At 47.5% G+C, this 26,714-nt stretch overlaps 1 protein-coding gene across 4 annotated transcripts in view; it reads right to left on the reverse strand.

Annotated features, from left to right (window-relative positions):
- fbxl4 (F-box and leucine-rich repeat protein 4) overlaps nt 1-26,714 on the reverse strand; it is a 191,007-nt gene that overhangs the window by 115,221 nt on the left and 49,072 nt on the right. For 3 of the 4 annotated variants that reach the window (XR_015079569.1, XM_085997433.1, XM_085997431.1), the window contains exon 2: nt 1,155-1,347. The gene's annotated coding sequence lies outside the window, so the exon portion shown is untranslated. Of the gene's footprint in view, nt 1-537; nt 1,118-1,154; nt 1,348-26,714 lie in introns of those variants that run through there. The other variant, XM_085997432.1, reaches the window with a different exon arrangement.

Raw genomic sequence — 26,714 nt, forward strand, 5'->3', positions numbered from 1 at the left:
TGATAAGATGGATTTCAGTGTGTATAAATGTACAGCAATACTCACTGGAACATAAAACAGGATATGTGAATATACAATAAATGGATACTATTTTGGATCACACCAATTATCTGAGAAGGACACATCTTCAAATGCCTCCTCTGAAGGAAGACTACCATTAATTTATTGGAAGGCTGGTCTATACCAATGGAAAAGAAACAAAAATTAACAGACTACTAAATTATACAAATGCAATAATACAAAATATGCCAGTCATCAAATAAACCAACAAATACCCAATGCCAGTGCTCTAAAGCTTGAAACATGCACTGGCTGCCAATCCTATCCATCCTGAACTTGCGGATTGAGTGCAATTACTGACCAAATATTATTAACATGGCTTCAACTACAATACATAAATATTGCCTTAAAACACTACATGTCTCTAGATTAACAGTATCCTAATAACTTTAATTTACAATACAAGTGCTTAAAAAAAACAATAAAAATGTTAGATGGAGAATGGGGAAATAACAATAAAAACTAATTTTAAATCACCTGAAATCACTTGCCACGATCATTCGTTGAAATGAAGCCTGGAGTTATACTCCACAGTGCCAACTCAAAACCGGGGGCTTCTTGAATTATACTGCCACTTTTGTATTGAGGAAAACCCCAAACCCACTTCGCATCGATGCAACAGTGGCAGTATAACTGGCTCCTTGAAGAGGTTTATAACGAACATTAAACAGGTGTCTTTGGCACGAATCCTTGAAAATGACAGGCCTTTTTTCAAAAGCCAGTGGTGGCTTTTTTTTTAATCGACTTGGGATTACGGAGATGCAACTTGCTGGGGCAGCCAGTCACACAGGGCTGGTGCACAGGCTGACGCTGTGGAACGAGGCAAGAGCGCCGAAGGCAGAGCCTGTGGGAACAAGCGCGCCGTGGAATGCTGACCCGGCTCCGGGTAAAGGCTGTGGCAAACAATCGAGAACGGGGACGCCAAGTTGCAAACTCCGGCCACAGCCATTCACCTCCCTGCCTGCCCCCAGCACCTGTCAGTTCAGAAACACACACTCAATAAAGACCCGAGGCTTTGGGGGCCTCTGGGGTATGCTACAAATACAACGTATCCACCCCCACTCCTCAAAAAAAAAAATGCACATTATTTGTACCTGTCGGTCAGCATTAGAGACGCCGTGTATCTGCGTGCAGAGCAGATAATAAGCAAGTTTTGTCCATCTTTAATTCAATCACAAGCCTTGCCTTTTTTTTTGCTTTGCTTCCCTTCTTAATGTAAACATGTCACCTACATCCGGGATCTCCGAGTGAGAACGGCAAAGCACGCCGGGAGTTGAAGTCTTGGTCCTGCACAAATGGTAAAGGGAAAGGTCATCAGCCTGAAACATTAACTATGTCTATGTTTCTCTCGCCACAAATGCTGCTTGACCTGCTGAGTATTTCCAGCACTTTCTGTTTTTATTTTAGTTAAAGAGAACGGGAGGTGAAAGCAGTTTATTGTTTTTGTAAGCCCATTCTTTTAAACATGCTTATCAAAAGAAAGTCAATTTGCAAAGGTTTGACTTTTAGCCCACCTTTTTAAAGAGATTCTTGAGCTGCTGTGACTATGGATATGATGACAAGGAAAGCGATTGGTATAGTACGTACTAAATCGCATGGAATAAGTCCCAGCCCATTTTATCTTATTCTTTCAAAATAATAACTCTACCAGCAAACATGTACCCAAACGTAATTACAAGTCTTCCAGCTATCTGGTTATGGACCAGAGAATGCACTTTTGAGTGGGTTGTCTAGAAATTTCTAAAAAGTAAAGCAAAAGCTCATAGTTTCAGACATTAATTATTTAGCTTTTGAATGAACATTTGTCAACAGTAAAAAAAATATCAGAATTCAGACTAAGATCCCACCTGATCTGCCAACTCTGATTGGAGGCATTCCTGGAGGTTTGATCATGCAACGTCTGGCCATGTGATGTCTGATCACGTGATGCCTGAAATGTTATTATTCCATTTACCTTAAGGAGGTTGGGTCCCCTGTAGTTGAGTGTCTTTGCTCATGGTTTTGTGCCAGAGAAGTTGCAAGGCCTAGGAGGCTACCCGCGAGCAGGCAAAGAAATGGAAACCAAGGGTGGCGAAGAAGGGAAACCGAAGATGGGGGAACAATTTGCAGAAGGAAAACCAGAGTTGGGAGGAACTTTGATTATAGACCTGTTACTCTAATATCTGTTGTGGGGAAGATATTGGAACCTATAATTAAGGACTGAGTGACTCAGCACTTAGATAAATTTGAGCTGATTATAGAGAGCCAACATGGATTTGTAAAGGGTAGGACATGACTAACAAACCTAATTGCATTTTTTGAGAAAGTAACTAAAGTAGTAGACAGGGGAATGTCTATGGATGTAGTTTATATGGACTTCCAGAAGGTGTTCAATAAGGTTCCACATAAGAGATTGCGAGCCAAAACTAAAGCTCATAGAATTGAACACAAATTATTGAACTGGTTAGGCAGTACAAGACAGAGAGTAGGGATAATGGGTATGTACTCGAAATAGCAGGAAGTGACTAGTAGTGCCACGAGGATCTGTGCTGGGGCCTCAACTATTCACTATATTTATTAATGACTTAGATAGAAACATAGAAGATAGGAGCAGGAGTAGGCCATTCGGCCCCTCGAGCCTGCTCCGCCATCCAATGAGATCATGGCTGATCATCCAAATTCAGTACCCTGTTCCTGCCTTCTCTCCATATCCCTTGATCCCCCTAGCCTTAAGAAATATATCCAACTCCTTCTTGAATATATTTAATGAATTGGCCTCTACTGCCTTCTGTGGTAGAGAATTCCACAGGCTCACCACTCTCTGGGTGAAGAAATTCCTCCTCATCTCTGTCCTAAATGGCTTACCCCTTATCCTTAGACTGTGACCCCTGGTTCTGGACTCCACGACCATCGGGAACATCCTTCCAGCATCTAGTCTGTCTAGTCCTTTTAGAATGTTATAAGTTTCGATGCGATCCCCTCTCATTCTTCTAAACTCCAGCGAGTACAAGCCCAATCGACCCAATCTCTCCTCATACGTCATTCCTGCCATCCCAGGTATCAGCCTGGTGACTCTTCGCTGCACTCCTTCCATGGCAAGAACATCCTTCCTCAGATAAGGCGACCAAAACTGCACACAATAATCAAGATGTGGTCTCACCAAGGCCCTGTACAACTGCAGCAAGACATCCTTGTTCCTGTATTCAAACCCTCTCGCTACAAAGGCCAACATACCATTTGCCTTCTTAACTGCCTGCTGCACCTGCATGCTTACTTTCAGCGACTGGTGTACAAGGACGCCCAGGTCTCGTTGCACTTCCCCTTCTCCCAATCTATTGCCATTCAGATAATAATCTGCCTTCCTGTTTTTGACACCAAAGTGGATAACCTCGCATTTATCCACGTTATATTGCATCTGCCATGCTTCTGCCCAATCACCCAACCTGTCCAAATCATACTGGAGTTTCTCGGTATCCTCCTCACAGCACACACACCCACCCAGCTTTGTGTCGTCTGCAAACTTGGAGATAATATATCTAGTTCCCTCATCCAGATCATTAATATATATTGTGAATAGCTGGGGTCCAAGGACCGATCCCTGCGGTACCCCACTAGTCACTGCCTGCCACTCGGAAAAAGAGCTGTTTATTCCAACTCTTTGCTTTCTGTCTGCCAACCACTTCTCTATCCAAGTCAATACCCTGCCCCAATCCCATGTGCTTTAATTTTACATGCTAATCTCTTATGCGGGACCTTATCGAAAGCCTTTTGAAAATCCAAATACACCACATCCACTGGTTCTCCCTTATCTATTTTACCAGTTACATCATCAAAAAATTCCAGTAGATTAGTCAAGCACGATTTACATTTTGTAAATCCATGTTGACTTTGTCCGATCCGGTCACTTTTTTCCAAGTGCTCTGCTATTACATCCTTTATAATGGACTCAAGCATTTTCCCCACTACCGATGTCAGGCTTACCGGTCTGTAATTCCCCATTTTCTCTCTACCACCCTTTTTGAACAGTGGCCTAACATTAGGGGTAACCGCCAATCCACGGGTACTGTTCCAGAGTCTATCGAATTTTGGAAGATGACCCGCAATGCATCTACTTTTTCTAGGGCCACTTCCTTAAGTACCCTAGGATGTAGATTATCAGGCCCTGGGGATTTATCAGCCCTCAATCCCATCAATTTCCCTAACACCATTTCCCTACAAATACTGATTTCTATCAGTTCCTCCCTGTCATTAGACCCTATGTTCCCCGACATCTTTGGGAGGTTATTTGTGTCCTCCTTTGTGAGGACAGAACCAAAGTATGTATTTAATTGGTCTGCCATTTCTTTGTTCCCCATTATAAATTCCCCTGATTCTGACTGCAAGGGACCTATGCTTGACTTCACCAATCTTTTTCTCTTCACATATCTATAAAAGCTTTTACAGTCCGTTTTTATGTTCCCTGCAAGCTTACTCTCATACTCTATTTTCCCCCTCTTAATTAATCCCTTTGTCCTCCTTTGTTGAATCCTAAACTGCTCCCAATCCTCAGGTTTACTGCTTTTTCTGGCCAATTTATATGTCCTCTCCTTGGATCTTATGCTATCCCTAGTTTCCCTTGTTAGCCACGGTTGAGTCACCTTTTTTGCTTTATTTTTATGCCAAATTGGGATGAACAAATTCTGTAGTTCATCCATGCGATCTTTGAATGTTTGCCATTGCCCATCCACCGTCAACCCTTTGAGCGTCATTCCCCAATCAATCCTACCCAACTCGCACCTCATACCATCGTAGTCTCCTTTATTTAAATTCAGGACCCTAGTCTCTGAGTCAACTATTTCACTCTCCATCTTAATGAAGAATTCTATCATATTATGATTGCTCTGACCCAAGGGGCCTCGCACAACAAGATTGCTAATTAATCCTTTCTCATTACATAATACCCAGTCTAAGATGGCCTGATCTCTAGTTGGTTCCTCGACATATTGGTCCAGGAAACCATCCCGTATACACTCCAGGAATTCCTCCTCCACAGTATTGTTACTAATTTGGTTAGCCCAATCTATATGTAGATTAAAGTCACCCATGATAACTGCTGTGCCCTTATTGCACGCTTCTGTAATTTCCCGTTTAATGCCATCCCCGACTGCCACATTACTGTTTGGAGGTCTATATACCACTCCCACTAACGTTTTCTGCCCCATGGTATTTTTCAGTTCTACCCATACAGATTCCACATCATCAGAGCTAATATCCTTCCTTTCAATTGTGTTAATCCCCTCTTTAACCAGCAATGCTACCCCACCTCCTTTTCCTTTTTGCCTATCTTTCCTGAATATTGAATACCCTGGGATATTGGCCTAGAAATTCAGTGGCGTTTGCGCCCACTTAGCGCCTGAGGAGGTGTTTTGTGCCGGAAGTGTTGTTGCGCCTGAAATTCAGTTCTGGGCGAAATTCGGCGTTAGCCGGTAGCGCTGCGCTGGCACCGATGACGTCATCGGTGTGCGCAGCGCCCCGGTTCCAACGCGATGCCGGCCCGACGCCCAAATTCAGTTGCGGCCGTCTCTCCCGTAGCGGCCGCAAAGAGCGTTTGTAAAACGGGGCCTTGCAGCTCCGAGAGGCCGGGGCGTAAAGGTGGAGGTGCGGCCGGCCGCTTTCCCGGCGGCCGCCTGGCCGCACCTTCCTCCCCGGACTCCCACACCACCCCCCCCCGCGGCATTGGTCTCTGACCCCCGCGAGCCCAGCACTTCTCTGTGGTGCCGGGCTCATTTGCCGGGGGAATCCAGCGGCAATCTCACGGCTGCAGGCAGCTCCTCCTTAAGAGAAGGAGGAGGCCTGCAGTACCCCAGCCTGCTGCACCGCATCGGGTGGCGCTGCGGCAGCTGGACGCCTGAAATTGACTTTCAGCGCCCCAAGCGGAGGCGGCCAAACCCTGCAATAGCGCCCGCCTCCGTCTTGGGGCGCTGCAACTGAATTTCAGGCGGGCGCTACGGGAATCCGGGCGCAGCGCAAACTTTCGGGCGCTAAACACCAGGCGCGGCGATAGGGAACTTCTAGGCCATTGAGTTCCCAGCCTTGGCCACTCTGGAGCCATGTTTCCGTAATCCCAATCATATCATATTCGTTTACCTCTATTTGCGCAGCTAATTCATCCACCTTATTACAAATGCTCCTTGCATTAAGACACAAAGCCTTCAGGCTTGTTTTTTTAACGCTCTTAGAACTTTTAGAATTATTATTTACTGTGGCCATGTTTGATTTAAACCCTTGCTTTCTCTGCCTGCCACTTTTGTTTTTCTCCTTCCTGTCTTTTGTTTTTATCCTTGTTTCCCTTTCCTCTGTCTCTCCGCTCAGGTTCCCAACCCCCTGCCATTTTAGTTTAAACCCTCCTCCAGAGCATTAGCAAACACTCCCCCTAGGACATCGGTCCCGGCCCTGCCCAGGTGCAAACCATCCGTTTTGTATTGGTCCCACCTCCCCCAGAACCGGTTCCAATGTCCCAGAAATTTGAATCCCTCCCCCTTGCAACATTCCTCTAGCCACTTATTCGTCTGAAATATCTTTCTATTTCTACTCTGACTAGCACGTGGCACTGGTAGCAATCCTGAGATTACTACCTTTGAGGTCCTATTTTTTAATTTACCTCCTAACTCCCTATATTCAGCTTTTAGGACCTCATCCCAGTTTTTACCTATATCGTTGGTACCTATATGCACCACGACAACTGGCTGTTCACCCTCTCCTTCCAAAATGTTCTGCAGCCGCTCTGAGACATCCTTGACCCTTGCACCAGGGAGGCAACGCACCATCCTGGAGTCTCGTTTGCGGCCGCAGAAACACCTATCTATTCCCCTTACAATAGAATCCCCTATCACTATAGGTCTCCCAGTCTTTTTCCTCCCATCCTGTGCAGCAGAACCACCCCTGGTGCCAGGAAGTTGGTTGCTGCTACCTTCCCCTGGTAAGCCATCGCCCCCATCAGTATCCAAAGCAGTATATCTGTTTGAGAGGGGGTGGCCATAGGGGACCCCTGCACTACCTGCCTGTGCCTACTACTCTGCCTGTTGGTCACCCGTTCCCTCTCTGCCTGTGCCTGATAACACAATAGAGAGCCATATATCCAAGTTTGCCAATGACACAAAGATAGGTGGCATAGTGTAGACAGGAGCATAAAATTGCAAAGAGACATTGATAGATTAAGTGAGTGGGCAAAACTATGTCAAATGGAGTTCAATGCAGGTAAGTGTGAGGTCATCCATTTTGGAGAAAAAAAAGGGTAGATAGAGTATTATTTAAATTGTGAAAAGATAGGAACAGTGGAGGTTCAAAGAGATTTAGGGGTCAATGTACACAGATCACTAAAATGTAGTGCTCAGGAACAAAAATAATAAAAAAGGCTGATGGAGTATTAGTCTTTATATCTAAAGGGCTAGAATGATTAAAGGGGAGGGGCCTAGTGCAGGGTGCATCCACCGGGGAGCGGGGTGCCGGCAAAAGACTGATTGCGGCCGGCATCCCACAGGGGGAGGCAAGAGGGGGCAGGTGCTGGCAGGCAGCCCTTAAAAAAAAAGGCCGCCCGGCACCTGCCCTTTAATTTACGCCACCCCGGCTGCAAAAACGCCACCTTGACCCTGTTGGACATAGCGTCCGGCGGTAGGTCAGGAACATGAGCCAAGTTTGCGGCCGGGGTGCTGTGCACGGCGATGACGTCATCACCAGAGGCGCAGCGCTACGGGGTGCTACCGCCACCGCTAACCTCCCGCTGAATTCTGCGGGAGGCGTTAGCGGTGCCGCGCCCGGGCGCTAGGTGCTTTGTGCCCTGTTAGCGCCGGGACGCCAATGGGAGGCACAAAGCAACTGAACTTTTTCCCCTAGGTCTTCTAATTTGTTTTTGCTGAAGTGTTGGAGAATGTAGGTAACCATGCATGCAAACTTTTCACCATTAATTTCCATGTTAAGATTTTTTATAGCTTGGTGCACCTTTGTCATTAAGCCCTGCAGTCTTCTTCCAATTAAACCATGAGTGCAATGTCATCAGCAAATCTCAGGTTTTTCAGCAGCCTACCAATGTTGATCCCACTTGGGTTTGCTGTTGTTATCTTGTACAGAATGTGTTCCTGTCAATGAGTGATTACATCTTTCACTTGTAAGTTCCTCATCATTCTTGCTTTTTCCAATTGTCAATTCTTTGGGAGGTTCTTTACCACTGCTCCAATGAAGCTCAATGTAAGCGTGAGGAACAGCACCTCATCTTTCGATTAGGCACTTTACAGCCTTCTGGACTCAACATTGAGGTCAACAATTTCAGACCAAAGCCTCTGCCCCTATTTTTTCACATGGCAGCTGTTGATGATTCTGCCATTCCCATTTACACGTCTTCTAGACTCATCTTTTGTTTCTTTACTTGTCCCAGTACCATCTTCTTTTGCTTTGTACTATCATACCTTTGTCATTTAATCACTCCTGCCTTCCACCCCAGTGCATCTTGTAGATGGTACACACTGCAGTCACGGTACGCTGGTGGTGACCTCTACCACCTAGAAGGACAAGGGCAGCAGGCGCATGGGACCACCACAATCTCCAAGTTACACACCATCCTGACTTGGAAATATATCGTCGTTCCTTCGTCGTCGCTGGGTCAAAGTCCTGGAACTCCCTCCCTAACAGCACTGTGGGAGTACCTTCAGCACACAGACTGCAGCGGTTCAAGAAGGCAGCTCACCACCACCTTCTCAAGGGCAACTAGGGATGGGCAACAAATGCTGGCCTTGCCAGCGACGCCCACATCCCAGGAACAAATTTTAAAAAGGTGCAATTATTTGCACGAGCACCTTTGCGGCCTTCTGCACATGCATGCTATATACCGGAGTCACGCATGCGCAGTACACAACAGTTCCGCTGCGGCCTACACCATGGGCCACACGTTCCCTGGCTCTGTGCAGAGAAGGTCAGGGGAGCCGTTGGTGGCCTGTGGGGGGGGGGGCGGAGGGGGGGTGTGAAGATCGAGGTTTGAAAGGGGAGAGAGGGGGGAAGAGAGCAAGAAGATCGGGGGAGAGAGAGCAGAGGAGGGAGTGGTGGAGAGGGGAGTGAGGCAGAGGGGAGTGGGAACATAAGAACAAAAGAAATAGGAGCAGGAGTAGGCCATACGGCCCCTCGAGCCTGCTCCGCCATTCAATAAGATCATGGCTGATCATCGACCTCAACTCTACTTTCCCGCCCGATCTCCATATCCCTTGATTTCCCTAGAGTCCAAAATTCTATCCATCTCAGCCTTGAATATACTCAAAGACTCAGCATTCACAGCCCTCTGGGGCAGAGAATTCCAAAGATTCACAACCCTCTGAGTGAAGAAATTCCTCCTCATCTCAGTCTTAAATGGCCTACCCCTTATCCTGAGACTATGCTCCCTAGTTCTAGACTCTCCAGCCAGGGGAAACAACCTCTCAGCATCTACCCTGTCAATCCCCTTCAGAATCTTGTCTGTTTTTCTAAACTCCAGAAAGTACAGGCCCATTCTATACAACCTCTCATCATAGGACAGCCCTCTCATCCCAGGAATCAATCTAGTGATCCTTTGTTGCACCGCCTCCAAGGCAAGTATATCCTTCCTTAGATAAGGAGACCAAAACTGTGCACAGTACTCCAGGTGTGGTCTCACCAAGGCCCTGTACAATTGTAACGAGACTTCCTTACTCTTATACTCCAACCCCCTTGCAATACAGGCCAGCATGCCATTTGCCTTCCTTATTGTTTGCTGTACCTGCATGCTAGCTTTCTGTGTTTCTTGCACGAGGACACCCAAATCTCTTTGAACACCAACATTTGAAAGTTTCTCACCATTTAAAAAATATTCCGTTTTTCTATTCTTCCTACCCAAGTGAATAACCTCACATTTCCCTATATTATACTCGATCTGCCACCTTACTGCCCACTCACTTAGTCTATCTATATCCCTTTGCAGACTCTTTGGGCAGGATTTTCATTGGGCTGTGGAGTCGGGATTGGAGGCGTGGGGGGGGTTAAAATCCCGAAATCAGGGGTCCCGACCCCATCCCACACCCAAACCCGCCTCCATGCCAGTTTCAAAGGAGGCGGGTACCTGCCCTGCACTGGGACCCGCCTACCTGTAAGATTTGCAAAATTCAGCAGATTCCCCAAAACCAAGAAGATTACCCTACAGGAGGGATTTTTGGACTATTAATAAACCATGTCAGAATGGTATAAGAATATTGGGCCTAAGGGAGATTAAAATCAAAGACCCCAGGATTTTGGTTTTATTTTTAAAAGCATGTTCAAGCCTGTGGAAGGAAAAAGGCTGCAACAAAAGAATTGGGATTGGCCTCTGTAAATGAACAGTTTTGGGTATTGGGATTAACTAAGCTGTCTGGGGACTATCTAAACTGTCTCAATCACTCAGACAATTTTACATTCTGACAATAGACCTACGGAAGTGCAGTTCCCGCCCAAATTACAGAACCATCCAAAAACATGCATAATACAAAACATGCCATCAACCAACAAAGAATCTCAAGGCCCCACAGGAAACTCAAAGACTAAGGACAAAACTGACAATTAAACAAGAGTTTAAACAATCGATGGGACCATCCCGAAACCACTTCACACGTTCTTAAACAATTTAAGCAAGCGATGGAACCACCCCGAAGCCACTTTAAACAACTTAATCAGATTAGGAGGCCCCAATTAGTATAATTGAAAGCCTGTTTTCTAAAGACAGAGTACAGTAGCAGTTCAGCAAGGTGGGAAGTCAAGAAGTTGGAAAGACTTGTCAGGAAAGTTTCAGCAGAACAGTTCAAACAGTTGAAAACAGTTCAGCAAGGTGGGAGTTCAAGAAGTACAGAGAGTTCCAAGTTCGAGTTCAGTACTCTCTGCAGTTCGAAGGAGTCTCGCAGAAGTTCTCTCTCTGGAAGCAGTTCAAACACAAGAAGAAACCGGAGCAACAGTTTCAGTGATCATCAGACACCTTGCGGCAACAAGGGTCTTATGAAACAACCAATCGAACATTACCATCAGCCAACCGAGTAATATTGGACCACTGCGACCAAAGAAAACCAACTCGGAAGAAAACCGAAGATTCACAAGTTTTTCCACTCTACAAACTATTCCTGCGTTTGGTGAGCATTATCCCTGGTCCTTCAGAGCCTAACTTAGCTAGTAAAGTGGGATTGGGAGGGGTGAGATATTTGTCTACTGTAATTTTTCCCTCGTGTATGTACCAAAGTGTTTCCCATTTTTAGAGTGTTAAGATTATTGTGTTGTATTTTCTTTCTCAAATAAAGATCAAAGTTCTTTCAACAAAATCAGTTGTCTGCTGCAATTTCATTACAACCCCCAAATAAGTCCAAGGTCTAGAACCAAGGGAGTGGGAGCGATTCGAACCGCTCATAAGTCAGAGGCAAAACTGACCCCAAACACCACCCCCTACATACCCGAGGCAGGAAGGGATTCATGCCTGTCAACAGGCAGTTTTTAGCCTAATCCCTATTTTTAAGGTTGAAGTGTGGGATTCCCGATGGCTCCAAACCATGCCAAGTTAGAGGAGGTGGGCCGTTGGGTTGAAGGACTTGGAGGGGTCGAGATGTCGATGTTCAGGTCAGTGATGTGTGCATGAGTGCAAAGGTAAGTGTGTTTGGTGTGTCTAAAGTGATTAAATAAGTTTTACATACCTTTTCTTACCTTTTCAGCCTTCCTTCCTTTAGGTCTCGGGAGTCCCTCATCTCACCGGCACAGAAAGCAGAATGGCTGCGAACTGTCAAAAGTGACAACCTGCAGCTTTCTGTGCAGGAGAGATTTCTAACTGAGTCTGTGGAGAAGGACCCATGTTAGAAGTAAGACTGTCAGTGTTTGACAGCTTCAAACAGCTGTGAAACACTGACATTTCATCTGTCAAAACCTCTTGACAGATGAAATTTTGGTCTGTGACATCACCTGTTGCCGGGTGGCCCTTATTGGCCTGCTGAGCTTGCTGGGCGGGCTCAACAAGGTCAATCAAGTTAAAATCGCATGGATTGGCCGCATCTCGGTGGAGGTGGGACTACAACCCCAAAAGTTGTAGTCCCGCCTCCCACCCGACTCCTGAATGAAAATCCTGCCCTTTGTGTTCTCCTCACAGCTTACTGTCCCACCTAGCTTTGTATTATCAGCAAACTTGGATACATTACACTCGGTCCCCTCATCATCTAGGTCATTAATATAGATTGTAAATAGCTGAAGCCCCAACACTGATCCTTGCGGCACCCACTAGTTACAGCCTGCCAACCTGAAAAAGATACGTTTATCCCTACTCTGTTTTCTATCTGTTAACCAATCCTCTATCCATGCTACTATATTACCCCCAACCCCATGAGCCATCATCTTGTGTAATAACCTTTTATGTGGCACCTTATCGAATGCCTTTTGGAAATCCAAATATACTACATCCACTGGTTCTCCTTTATCTACCCTGCTAGTTACATCCTCAAAAAACTCTAATAAATTTGTCAAATATGATTTCCCTTTCATAAAACCATGTTGACTCTGCCTAATCATGTTATGATTTTCTAAGTGATTTGATACCACTTCCTTAACAATGTATTCCAGCATTTTCCCGACGACTGATGTCAGGCTAACTGGCCTGTAGTTCCCTGATTTTTCTTTTCCCTCCTTTCTTGAATACATTACATTTGCTACCTTCCAATCTGCTGGGACCATTCTAGAATCTAGGGAATTTTGGAAGATCAAAACCAATGTATCCATTATCTCTTTAGCCACCTCTTTTAGAACCCTAGGATGTAGGCCGTCAGGTCCAGGGGATTTGTCGGCTTTTAGTCCCATTAGTTTCTCTAGTACTTTTTCACTACTTATATTAATTACATTAAGTTCCTCACCCTCATTAGACCCTTGGTTCCCTACCATTTTTGGTACGCTTTTTGTGTCTTCTACTGTGAAGACAGATACAAAATATTTGTTTAACGTTTCTGCCATTTCCTTATTCCCCATAATAATTTCTCTTTTCTCAGCCTCTAAGGGACCAGTGTTTACTTTTGCTACGCTTTTCCTTTTTACATACTTGTAGAAACTCTTACAATCTGCTTTTATATTTCTTTCGAGTTTCCTCTCATTCTATTTTTTCAATTTTTTGGTCAACCTTTGCTGGTTTCTGAAACTCTCCCAATCCTCAGGCTTACTATTATTCTTTGCAACATTATAAGCTGCTTCTTTCAATCTAATGCTATCCTTACATTCTTTAGTTAGCCACGGTTGGATCACTTTTCTCATGGAGTTTTTGTTTCTCAATGAAATGTATTTTTGTTGAGAATTATGAAATATTTCTTTAAATGCTAGCCACTGCTTATCTGCTGCCATACCTTTTAATCTATTTTTCCAATCTACCTTAGCCAACTCACCCCTCATACCTATGTAATTGCCTTTATTTAAATTTAAGACTCTAGTTTTGGACTTAGGCAAGTCACTCTCAGAATATTATGATCACTCTGCCCTAGAGGATCCTTTACTATGAGATTGATAATCAACCCTGTCTCACTGCACAATACAATATCTAAAATAACCTGTTCCCTGGTTGGTTCCATGACATATTGTTCTTGGAAACTGTCCCAAATCCATTCCATGAACTCGTTCTCCAGACTACCTTTGCCAATTTGATTTGTCCAGTCTATATGAAGATTAAAGTCCCCCAAGATTATTGCATTACCTTTGTTTCAAGCTCCTACTATTTCTTGATTACTATTCTGTCGAATGGTATAGCTACTGTTAGGGGGCCTATATACTGCTCCTACCAGTGTTTTCTGCCCCTTGTTATTCTTTATCTCCACCCATACTGATTCTACTTCCTGATCTTCCGAGCCGAGAGCCTTTCTCGCTACTGTCCTTATGTCATCCTTTATTATCAGGGCTACTCCCCCTCCTTTTCCATTCTGCCTGTCTTTTCGAAACATCAAGTACCCTGGAACATTTAGTTCCCAACCTTGGCCACCTTGCAACCATGTCTCTGTAATGGCTATTAGATCAAACCCATTTATCTCTTATTGTGCCATTAGTTTGTCTACGTTGTTACGAATGCTTTGTGCATTCAGATAAAGAGCCTTTAATTTAATTTTTTTTTAACCATTATTCCCTGCTTTGACCTTATTCTCTGCTGCACTGCTACCATTAAACCCTCTGTCCCTTCCTGTCACACTGCTTATTTTTACCCAAATCGCTACACTGCTCTATTGCCTTGACCATTCTCTTTAGATTTCTAAATTTCCCCTTACCTGATTGCTCCCCCACTCTTTTTTAGTTTAAAGCCCTAACTACAGCCCTAGTTATTCAATTCGCCAGGACACTGGTCCCAGCCTGGTTTAAGTGGAGCCTGTCTCGACGGAACATCTTCCTCTTTCCCGAGTACTGATGCCAGTGCCCCATGAATTGAGACCCCTTTTGCCCACACCACTCTTTGAGCCAGGCATTTAACTCTCTGATCTGTTTGACCCTATGCCAATTTGCGCATGGTTCAGGTAGAAATCCAGAGATTATTACCCTTGTGGTTCTGCTTATTAAAAGAGAGGAGAAGGAGAGAGGGGTGGGGAGAGAAGAGGGGGAGAGGGAGTGGAGGGGGGAGAGGGAGCGGAGGGGGGAGAGAGAGAGGAAGAGAATGAGATTGAGGAAGAGGATGAGCTTGAGGAGGACGGGGGGAGAGAGAGGAGGGGAGGAGGGAGAGCGAGGAAGGGGAGAGAGAGGGGGAGAGTGAGGAGAGGGAGAGAGAGGAGATTGGAGGGGCAGAGAGAGGAGATGGAAGGTTGAGAGGAGAGGAGCTCGGAGGGGGAGGGAGAGAGGAGGGGGAGGGAGAGAGATGGGGGAGAGTGAGGAAGGGGAGAGAGAGGAGGAGAGGGAGAGAGAGGAGATTGGAGGGGGGAGAGAGAGGAAGTGGAAGGGAGAGAGGAGAGGAACTCGGACGGGGGAGAGGAGGTTAGGAACTCGGGGGCGGGTGGTGGTAAAGCACATGGAGAGCACAGTGGGAATGGGGGAAGAACATGGTCCAGTTCTAAAGGGGGGAGGATGAAGCGAGAACATGATTCAGATGGGAAGATGGATCACGTTCTTCCACCCCCTTTACACGCACACCACGTTCTCCCTCTCCTCCCCCTAGATCTGGTTGGTTTCTCGGAAAGCTCGGTGCGTGTGTGGTAAGTGCCATCACTGGACTGGACAAAATCCGGAAGTCATGACACTGTCACTATTCACTTCATACCTAATAAACCTGTTAACAATTTGTGACCCACACAGAATGCCCCATCTATGGGCGGTGGCGGAGGGAGGAAGGTCAGGAACTTATTGGGGGGAGAAGGTCAGGAACCCACTGGGTGGGGGAAGGTCAGGAATTTGGGCAGGGGTAGAAGGTCAGGACCCTGGGGGGGAAGGAACTTGGGCAGGGGGAGAAGGTCAGGACCCTGGGGGGAAGGAACTTGGGCAGGGGGAGGTGGTCAGGACCCCGGGGGGAAGGAACTTGGGCAGAAGGAGAAGGTCAGGAACTCGGGGGTGGGGGGGAGCGGAGTAGGTCAGGAACCCAGTGGGGGGAGGTGAGGAAGGTCAGGAACTTGGGCAGCAGGAGAAGGTCAGGAACTTCTGTGGGGTGGGGGGGGGCGGTGGGGAAGAGAAGGTCAGGAACCTGGGGTGGAGTTTGGGAAGAGGAAGGTCACGAACTTGGGCAGGTGTAAAGGTCAGAGCCCCATGGGGGAGGAACTTGGGCAAGGGAGAAGGTCAATATAAACTAGTACTGGAGAAATTAATGGGACTGAAAGCTGATAAATCCCCTGGACCTGATGGCTTACATGAAAGAGGTGGCTATAGAGATAGTGGATGCATTGGTTGACATCTTCCAAAATTCCATTGATTCTAGAATGGTTCCTGCGGATTGGAAGGTAGCAAATGTAACCCCACTATTTAAGAAAGGAGGGGGTGAGAAAATGGGGAACTACAGACCAGTTAGCCTGACATCATAAGAACATAAGAACCGCCATTCAATAAGATCATGGCTGATCTGATCTTTGGATCAACTCCACTTTCCTGCCCACTCCCCATAACCCTTGACTCCCCTGTTTTTCAAAAATCTGTCTATCTCCGCCTTGAATATATTCAATGACTCAGCCTCAGCTCTCTGGGGTAGAGAATTCCAAAGATTCATGGTCCTCTGAGAGAAGAAATTCCTCCTCAGCTCCGTTTTAACTGGGCGACCACTTATTCTGAAACTATGCCCCCTAGTTCTAGATTCCCCACGAGGGGAAGCATCCTCTCAGCATCTACCCTGTCAAGCCCCCTCAGAATCTAATGGCCCAGAAATTCGGGTCGGGGGCTTCCCGTGGGTGCAAGCCCCCGACCTGCACTTACCTTGCGCGCCGGCAGTTGAGCTCTGGGCTCCCGTGGAATTCCGCTCCGGGGCCTGGCCCGGTTGCCGGCGCGCTGTGCTTGCGTGTCCCAGGGGCGTAGTTAGTGTGATGCGTCCCCTGGGATCACGTGAGCCATGGGCAGCCAATCGGAGGAGGGAAAAGCCCATTCATAAGATTGACAGGAAGACCTGTCTAAACTTATGAATACTCCGGCCCCAAAATAGCAGTAAACCTTCAAATAAATTTTAAAAAATCATCACACTTTTTAAATAAACTATAAATTACATTAAATAACTATTTTAAACAATAATTTAAATTTTTGAAAAAATAATTTTATAAAAAAACGGGGCTAAAAATAAACTTACCTTGCTTTAAAGTATTTAAAAATAATAAACCTGTGGAAAAAATGTTTTAATTTTAATTAATTGACCACTTACCTTTTAAAATGCAGGCCTTACGCCTGGTTTTTACATTTCTAAAATCTAAAGACTTACCCTCACGGAAAAACCTGTAAAAAAAAAACGTAAGTTCAAAGCGCACGTGCAGACTCCCGCGCGCACGCATTCGACCTCTGAACCCCTTCGTTCAGAGGAACGGAAGTGCCGGTTTCCCGCGCATGCGCAATGCATCCAAGAAACCGACACTTCCATCGGGTCCACGCGTGAGTACCCCGTGCATACTCATGCGTTGGGAGCCGAATTTCTGGGCCTATATGTTTCAATAAGATTACCTCTCATTCTTCTAAACTTCAATGAATATAGGCTCAACCTTTCCTCATAAGACAACCCCTTCAACTCAGGAATCAACCTAGTGAACCTTCTCTGAACTGCCTCCGCTAGGAGGGAAAATGCTAGAATCTATTATTAAGGATGTGGTAACAGGGCACTTAGAAAATAATAATAGGATTGGGCAGAGTCAACACAGATTTATGAAAGGGAAATTGTGTTTGACAAATCTGTTAGAGTTTTTTGGGGTTGTAACTAGCAGAATAGATAAGGGGGAACCAGTGGATGTGGTGTATTTGGATTTTCAGAAGGCATTCAATAAGGTGCCACACAAGAGGTTATTAAACAAAATTAGGGCTCATGGGATTGGGGGTAATATACTAGCATGGATTGAGGATTGGTTAATGGACAGAAAACAAAGAGTAGGAATAAATGGGTCATTTTCGGGTTGGCAGGTTGTAACTATTGTTGTACCGCAAGGATCAGTGCTTGGGCCTCAGCTATTCACAATCTATATCAATGATTTGGATGAGGGGACCAAATATATTTTGCTATTGTATAATATATCCACGTTTGCTGATGATACAAAGCTGGGTGGGAATGTAAGTTGTGAGGAGAATACAAAGAGGCTTCAAAGGGATATAGACAGGCTAAGTAATTGGGCAAGAACATGGCAATGGAATATAATGTGGAGAAATGTGAAGTAATCCACAGGAAACTTTCTGGTATCTGGCACTGACGGGACCGAGCTGGTGCTGTACCATCAAAACTGCCGTAGAAACCAGCGCTACTGTTAAAACATATGGAGCTTTTGAGCTCCGTGTGAATCAACAAACCCTATTGCTTAGCAACAGCTTCAAAACAGTCAGCCGCAGCTTAAAAGCATCTCTGTAGCTAAGCAACAGCTTCAGCTAGACCTTGCAGAGCCTGACTGGAAAAAAAAGCAACGAGAAGTAAAAAAACTTAGAGGAAACGGCTCCTGAATTTTGCCGGTAGATAGAGTTTTCCGGACATTTAACCTCTGGTTAAACGAAAGTTTCCTGCATTTTGGTAGGAAAAATAGAAAAGCAGGGTATTTTTTAAATGGTGAGAGATTGGGAAAAGTTGGTGTTCAGAGGAATCTGGGTGTCCTTGTACAAGAATCACTGAAAGTTAACATGCAGGTGTGGCGACACGCCACCACTGGACATAATCCGCTCACGGCGGCACGGACAGTTTAAGCAGACGCCCCCAGCCGCGAGCCCTTTCCTCCAGCAACTTGTTTCCCGCAGGGACAGGCTGCCGGGAGCACTTCCTGTCTGGGGAGTATTTAAGTGGTTGCGAGAGTTTTTCCAGTTTCTCTTTGCCATGAGGTTGATTAAAGCAGTTGTGTTTTACTAACTCTGGTCTCGACTCCCACGTTTGCCGCGGTATCTCAACACTGGTGACCCCGACGCTCAGGACGAATCCTAAGCTAGCATGGCGGATACAAACGCAGTCACGGTTAAACTACCGGACTTTTGGGAGAACCTGGCCGAAGCCTGGTTTGTTCAAGCTGAGTCCAGATTCCAGCTGAAACACATTACAGTCGACGCCACAAAGTACGACTACCTCGTCGCCTCTCTCACCTACGCCACAGTCCCCAAGGTTTGGGCAACGCTGCAGGATCCACCACCGGAAGGCAAGTACGAACATCTGAAGGCTGCGCTCCTTAAAAAATTTCAAACGTCCTCTTACCAGCGCAACTGCCAACTCCTCGACCTCCCCGGTCTTGGTGACGCTTCACCGTCGGATCTGCTTTCCCACATGCTGTCCCTCTCGGACGACAAAAACACCGACGCCCTCTTTCGCACACTTTTCATTCGGCAGCTCCCCGCCAGCATCCGCCTGCTCATTGTGGAATCTGGCTCTACGGACCTGAATGAGATAGCCGAAAAGGCCGACCGGCTGCTCTCTGCGCAGTCTGCTCGCGACGTCGCGCCCGACCTCACGGCAACGACCACGCGGTCTTCCCGGCCCGCTAGGCCCGACCGCCCTATCACTCCGGGTCACTGCTACTATCACACCCGTTTTGGCACTAGGGCCCAACGCTGCACGCCACCGTGCACTTTCAAACCCCTCCCCGTACCGGCCCCCACGATGGCCGCGGGGCAAAAGGGGCCTCTACTGTACGTCACCGACGACAGAATCAACCGCCGATTTCTGTGCGACACAGGGGCCCAGCACAGCATCACCCCCGCCTCCGCCCTCGAAATCCAACGCGGCGCACGGGGTATCACGCTGGCCGCAGCCAATGGCTCTGACATCCGCACATATGGCACCCGCATGGTCACGCTCGACCTCGCAGGCCGCCGCTACCGCTGGGAGTTCCTCACAGCTAGGGTCCTCTGCCCACTCATCGGCGCCGACTTCCTACGTGCCCATGGCCTCCTTGTCAACATTCCGAGGCACCGCCTCGTCGACATCAACACTATGGCCCCCATCCCTGGCGCATTCACCCCGGCCCGTTCGGCCGGCCTGATGACCTACTGCCTCGCCAGAGCCACGGACGACTACTCGGCACTTCTAGCCGAGTTTCCCGCCCTCGCTAACCCGACCTTTTCGGCCAAAGCCGCCAAACACGGTGTGGAGCACTATATCCCCACCACCGGCCCCCCGGTTTCTGCCCACGCCCGCAGACTCAACTCGGCCAAGCTGGAAATCGCGCGGGCCTAGTTCACCACCATGGAACAACTCGGCATCATCCGCCGCTCCAGCAGCCCTTGGGCCTCGCCCCTCCACATCGCCCCCAAGCCCGGCGGAGGCTGGCGCCCTTGCGGGGACTACCGCCGCCTCAACGACGTCACCACCCCCGATCGATACCCGGTGCCACACATCCAGGACTTCTCGGCCCGACTGGCCGGACGAACCGCCTTTTCCAAGGTTGACCTGGTGCGCGGTTACCACCAAGTCCCCGTACACCCCGCGGACATCCCCAAAACGGCCGTCGTCACCCCATTCAGCCTGTTCGAGTTCCTGAGGATGCCCTTCGGCCTCAAGAATGCAGCCCAGGCTTTCCAGCGCCTTATGGACTCAGTCCTCCGGGACCTGAACTTCCTATTCGTCTATCTAGATGACATTCTCGTGGCCAGCTCCTCCAAACAGGAACACCTCGAACACCTTCGCATCCTGTTCGGGCGCCTAGCCCAACACAGGCACATCCTCAGCCCGGCGAAGTGCCAATTCGGCCTAACCAAGATCGATTTTCTCGGTCACCACATCACCCCTGCTGGGGCCGTCCCCCTGCCCAACAAGGTGCAGGCCGTCCAGCAATTCCCCCGCCCCAAAACCATCAAGGGCCTCCAGGAGTTGCTCGGGATGGTGAACTTCTACAACAGGTTCATCCCCAGAGCTGCAGCCCTCATGAAGCCCCTATACGACTCCCTCCGAGGTAAATCCGGCAAGATGGACGTAGCCTGGACCACTGACACGTCAGCCACCTTCGACGCCACCAAAAACGCGCTTGCCGACGCCACCCTGCTCGCGCACCCGAGGGCCGACGCCCGGGTCGCGCTCACCACCGACGCCTCCGACCACGCGGTCGGAGCCGTGTTCGAGCAGTGGGTCAATGGCGCGTGGCAGCCACTTGCCTTCTACAGCCGCCAACTGCGCCCCCCGGAGGTCAAATACTCTACTTTCGACCGCGAGCTTCTCGCGCTCCACCTGTCGGTCCGCCATTTCAGGTTCCTCCTGGAGGGCCGCCCCTTCACCGCGTACGTGGACCACAAGCTGCTCACATACGCGATGGCCAAGCACACCGAACCCTGGTCCGCCAGGCAGCAACGCCAGCTCGCAGCCGTGTCCGAGTTTACTACGGACATCCAGCACGTCTCCGGTAGAGACAACGTTGTCGCCAACTGCCTTTCCCGTCCCGCCATCTGCGCGAATCACCTCGCGGTCGACTACGCGCAACTAGCAGTGGCCCAGCTCACGGACCCAGACCTCCTCTCGGTGGCTACCAGCCTGCCAGGGCTACGCCTAGCCAAGGTCGCGCACGGGCCCGAAGCCACGGCAATCACTTGCGACGTCTCACTCTGCCAACCCAGGCCGGTCGTCCCTGCAACCTGGCGCCGCCGCATCTTTGACGCGCTACACGCGCCCTCCCATCCGGGTGCCCGCGCATCCGTCAAACTCCTCTCCCAGCATTTCGGCTGGCGCGGCCTCAGCAAAGATGTTCGGACTTGGGCCACCTCCTGCCTCGCCTGCCAATGGGCTAAGGTACAGCTACACACAAAAGCACCCCTGGGAGACTTCGAGGTACCCAGCCGCCGCTTCGACCACGTACACGTCGACATCGTCGGTCCTCTGCCGCCATCGCAAGGCCAAACTTATCTCCTCATGATGGTCGACCGCTACACACGCTGGCCTGAGGCAGTGCCGCTGCCCTCCACCACCACAGCCGACATCGCCAGGGCGTTCATTAACACCTGGGTCGCAAGGTTCGGCGTACCAGCCGACATAACCTCCGACAGAGGCGCCCAGTTCACCTCCGAACTCTGGACGGCCACAGCACGCAACCTCGGGGTGACGCTCCACCGAACCACGGCGTACCACCCGCAGGCCAATGGGCTGAGTGAACGCTTCCACAGGTCACTCAAGGCCTCACTCCGCGCCGGCCTGCAGGACAGTACCTGGACTGACCGCCTACCGTGGGTGCTACTAGGCCTATGCACTGCGGTCAAGGAAGACCTCCAGTCCTCGGCAGCGGAGTTAGTCTACGGACAACCGCTGTGCGTCCCAGGCGAATTCCTTCCGGAGGCTACCACGCCTTGGTCGGCCGAACAGCAGCGGCTCAACTCTTTCTCTTCCGCTCAACAGTTCGCCTCACTTCCGGTCAACCGACACGGCGAACTCGCACCTCACTTCCCGCCAAACTTACAGCAGGCACGCTTTGTCTTCATGCGACACGACGCGCACCGCGGGCCCCTGCGACCCCCGTACAACGGACCGTACGAGGTACTACAAACCAGGGACAAGGTCTTCAAGCTGCGACTCGGCGACAGGGTCGACACAGCCTCCATCGACCGGCTCAAACCAGCACACACAGAACCAGGGGAACAGGTCCCCGTGGCCCGGCCTCCAACTAGAGGCCGTCCCGCCAGCAAGCCAGCACAGCCGGCGGCGAACCGCCCGGCCCCACCAACTAGACCGGCGACCACTCAGAGCCGCTCCGGTAGAACCATTAGACCACCGTCACGACTCGTCCACTCCTCCTAAGCGGATTCTGGGGGGAGCTCTGTGGCGACACGCCACCACTGGACATAATCCGCTCACGGCGGCACGGACAGTTTAAGCAGATGCCCTCAGCCGGGGGCCCTTTCCTCCAGCAACTTGTTTCCCGCAGGGACAGGCTGCCGGGAGCACTTCCTGTCTGGGGAGTATTTAAGTGGTTGCGAGAGTTTTTCCAGTTTCTCTTTGCCATGAGGTTGATTAAAGCAGTTGTGTTTTACTAACTCTGGTCTCGACTCCCACGTTTGCCGCGGTATCGCAACACAGGTACAGCAAGCAATTAGGAAATCAAATGGTATGTTACAAGAAGATTTTAAATTAAGAGTAAAGATGTCTTACTGCAATTATATAGGGCCCTGGTGAGAGCACACCTGGAGTATTGTGTACAGTTTTGGTCTCCTTACCTAAGGAAGGATATACTTGCCATAGAGGAAGTGCAACAAAGGTTCACCAGACTGATTCCTGGGATGGGGGTATTGTCCAATGAGAAGAGATTGAGCAGACAAGGCCTATAGTCACTGGAATTTAGAAGAATGAGAGGTGATCTCATTGAAACATACAAAATTCTTGCAGGGCTTGACAGGGTAGATGCAGGGAGGATGTTTCCCCTGGCTGGGGAGTCTAGAACCAGGGGTCACCATCTCAGAATAAGTGGTTGGCCATTTAAGACTGAGATGAGGAGAAATTTCTTCACTCAGAGGGTGGTGAATCTTTGGAATTCGCTACCCCAGATGGCTGTGGAGGCTCAGTCATTAAGTATATTCAAGACAGAGATTGATAGATTTTTGGATATTAAGGGAATCAAGGGATATGGAGATAGTGCAGGAAAGTGGAGTTGAAGTAGAAGATCAGCCATGATCTTATTGATTGGCGGTGCAGGCTTAAAGGGCCGAATGGCCTACTCCTGCTCCTATTTCTTATGTTCTTATTTTATCTTAACTTGGGTGGACGGTGGGGGCGGGGGAGGTCAGGAACTTGGGCAGGGGGGTAAGGTTAGGAACCCGGGGTGGTGGTGGAGGGAGGTCAGAAACTCAGAGGGGGGAAAGGAATGGAACTTGGGCAGGGGGAGAAGGTTAGGAACTTGTGGGGGTGGGGGGAGGTCAGAATTTTGTTGAGGAGGGAAAAGGTCAGAAACTCAGGGGGTGGGGAAGGTCTTGTCCTCCAAGGGGACCAATCAGAAACTGGTGTTGCAAATAGACGCGAACAAAAAAAACTAGCACCACCAAAAACTGATTTAGTGGTCATTTATCTCATTGCTGTTTGTGCAACCTTGCTGTATGCAAATTGGCTTCTTTGTTTGCCTACACAATAACAGTGACTACACTTCAAAAGTAACTAATTGGTGGTGAAATGCTTTGGGCCATCCCGAAGACATTGAAAGGCACTTTATAAATCCAAGTTCTTTTTATTTCTTCTTTCCCATAGAACCACATTAGACCATATTTTCCTCTGGCCTCTCGAGTTCTCTCCAGATCGTACTTGTGTATTTGTCTCACTTCCCCCTCACAAGATCAAAAAAAAAATCACAAGGCAGCTAAAAGAGTTTTGTTTTAAATTCCTAATGCAATCATATGAAAAAGATGTACAGAAATGTTATGGCTTGAAGCAAGATGGAACATCCGACAATGTTAACCATTTGTACAAGAACATTGTTTGCAGTAATTTTCAGGATCATTCATTGTGTTGCATAACTTTCTGTACCACAACATTCCCATAATTTTTAAAAAATTCAATAAATTGGATAAGATCAAATTAAGTTCAAGATATCCATTGTGTAAATGTTGATATGAGCGCAAAAGCTAGGGGACCATTCCATTCGTCAAATCATGTACGTGGCTTCCTATCATCAAAGTCTCATTTTATTGGGCATGATTGGTTAAAACTAAACACAAGAATTTGCCTATTTCCACAGGCTTCTAGAATTATCTCAGAAGATTTGATTACTGAATCTGGTACAGTTGCCCACTGGGAGAAGCATTTGTGGTCTGCTTATATTATCTAAAATGACTGCTAATATAGCAATTATTTGTTAGTAGAGCAGAGGGATGGTGTAGACACCTGTCCAGTAGATGTTTTCATTTTAAAGGCCAGCATACAATAATCAGTAGTACTTATTATACAACACATTATGCAGGTTTTGGTGTTCAATAAATTAAACTAGAACTACCTTTTAAAGGGTTAGGAATTTACATTTTAACATCCTCTGGATTAGCTAAATGGTTCTATAAATGAACAATTTACCAAAGCCAAATTCAAAGGTGGTAGGAATCTAACTATTCACTCATCAATGAACTGCTTTGTTGTTTTTAACAAGTGTAAAAAAAGAACTTATTCATTTATTTGAAGTTGTAAAGTGTTCAAAGAATTGTACACTAACACAGCCCCATCTGGTATTTACCCTCTAATTTCTTAAGATGCTATTGGCAGTGTGGTGGCTGCAGATGACAGCTGACCAAAGGCTGTCTAAGCTAAAACAATGGCAACCCTGTTACAGTACGGCAATTGTTTCCTAACAATAATGCTTTCTTATTTTTGAATGTCAGCAATTCAGAATCTTGATGTGTTGGACCATCAAATAAAATGTTTTCTGAGACAGTTTAGTAATTCAGTAGTAATTATTTGAATAATTCCTGGCAAAGGATACTTTCTAATGAGCTCTTGCCCGCTGTGGATTCCAGGGAGACTGAATTCTCTTTGTGTTGACAAAGAGGCCCAACTCACTGGAGAAAAAAAATGGCTGGACAAATCATTCATCTATGCAAATACCAGTAGAGAATGGTCAAATGCATTTATTACTCTCCTCATTATAGTAAACAAGACAAGAATCATGACTGGCAGTCATTGACATGTTGGCAAGTATGATTTGTGCCCCTTACTGGTATACTAAGGATAGGAAAAGGCATGCCGCCAGGGACTTGTTTATGAAAGAGTGAATGTCACATAGTCAGTTACTTGAAACAAATTTGATTGACAAACATTATTCATTACTGGAAATACTGTTGTGTATTTAATTAAAGAACACACTAAAATGAAAAGTAATAGTCTCTAAACAACCATTGCTTATGCATAAATATTTTGTAGTGGTTCTTTATTATAACACTGAAGATTCACAGTTGGCAATCGGAAATAAAAACTTTTCAGCATACGTCTTCATTAAATAATAAACATTAACGAAACATCAATGTGCTGGTTTAAAACCAAAAACATCATTCATAGATATTCTGATAAAGTTCTTTTGAATTTAGAAAAAAGATATTAACGCCGAAGGTTCTGCAAGGGAATTTGGTTTTGTCTGTCGGAATCTCAATTACAGCACATACAAACAGTGATGAGTACAATTACTGCTCCCCCAGTATGCTTAGTTAATGATGTGTCTTCTCCTTTCAGCTGGGAATGTTGGCATGGATTTCCTCAGAGTGTGTGCACAAACTGAGGAGGATGTCACATTTTAGGATTTTGCGACTGTTTTTCCATAGAAAGAATTTGGAAAAAAAGTTACTTTTTATTGTTGTGTTTTAAAAACATAGCATATTACTGCAAGTTAAAAAACACCAATCTGAGACAGTAGGTAGTGAAGATGCTAATGAGCTAGGCTTGACGTTGTTTCCTCTTAGACTGTAAATAATAAGCAATTTGATGGCTTGTCACCATAATTGATAAATAACTCTCACTTATTGGCTCTGATATGTACGGGGAGGCAGGGAGGGTGGAGGGGAGCACGATAGCATGTCTTAAACCCAGAAAGCCCGGAGACGCAGAGGTCCTGCTGATATTAACGGCAGGACCTCATTAACATTTTCTTCTTTTATTTCTTGTCCAGCAGCTGGCCAGATTGACAGGCTGGCCAGCTGCTGGGCGGGAAAACCAGCAGCAGGAGGCCAGAGCCGGTTAACATTGGGGACTGACCCGAGCAATCGGGTGAGCCTGGGGCTTGGGATCAGGGCTTGGTGGAGTGGGGTGGGGTAGGGTCAGAGCCCAGCCAGAGGCTTGAAATCGGTACTTGTTGGGGGCGGGGAGGAGAGGTTACGATCAGCAGAAGGGAGGCACTCCTGCTCCTCCTGGCCCTCGAGGAGCACTCTAAAAAGTACTAACCTGCTGGAGATGGCAGCTCACCTCCGTTTCACTGCCAGGTTTCCTGAGCCCTGGGAAACTCGGCCAGCAGCTGTTAAATTTAAATCAGGCTCCCAACTGTACTGTGAGAGCCTGGTTTAAATATGATAATAAAGTGTCCCGCCTCTCCAAAACGGGACACATGCACACCAGGCAACCCGCTGCTGTAAAAATTGTATACGCGGTGGTTGGGGCGAGTTCCCCGAATTTTAAT

Source organism: Somniosus microcephalus, chromosome 9 (assembly GCF_052327205.1).
Source record: "Somniosus microcephalus isolate GS21.2 chromosome 9, FLI_Smic_1.0, whole genome shotgun sequence".
NCBI classification, from domain to species: Eukaryota; Metazoa; Chordata; class Chondrichthyes; order Squaliformes; family Somniosidae; genus Somniosus; species Somniosus microcephalus.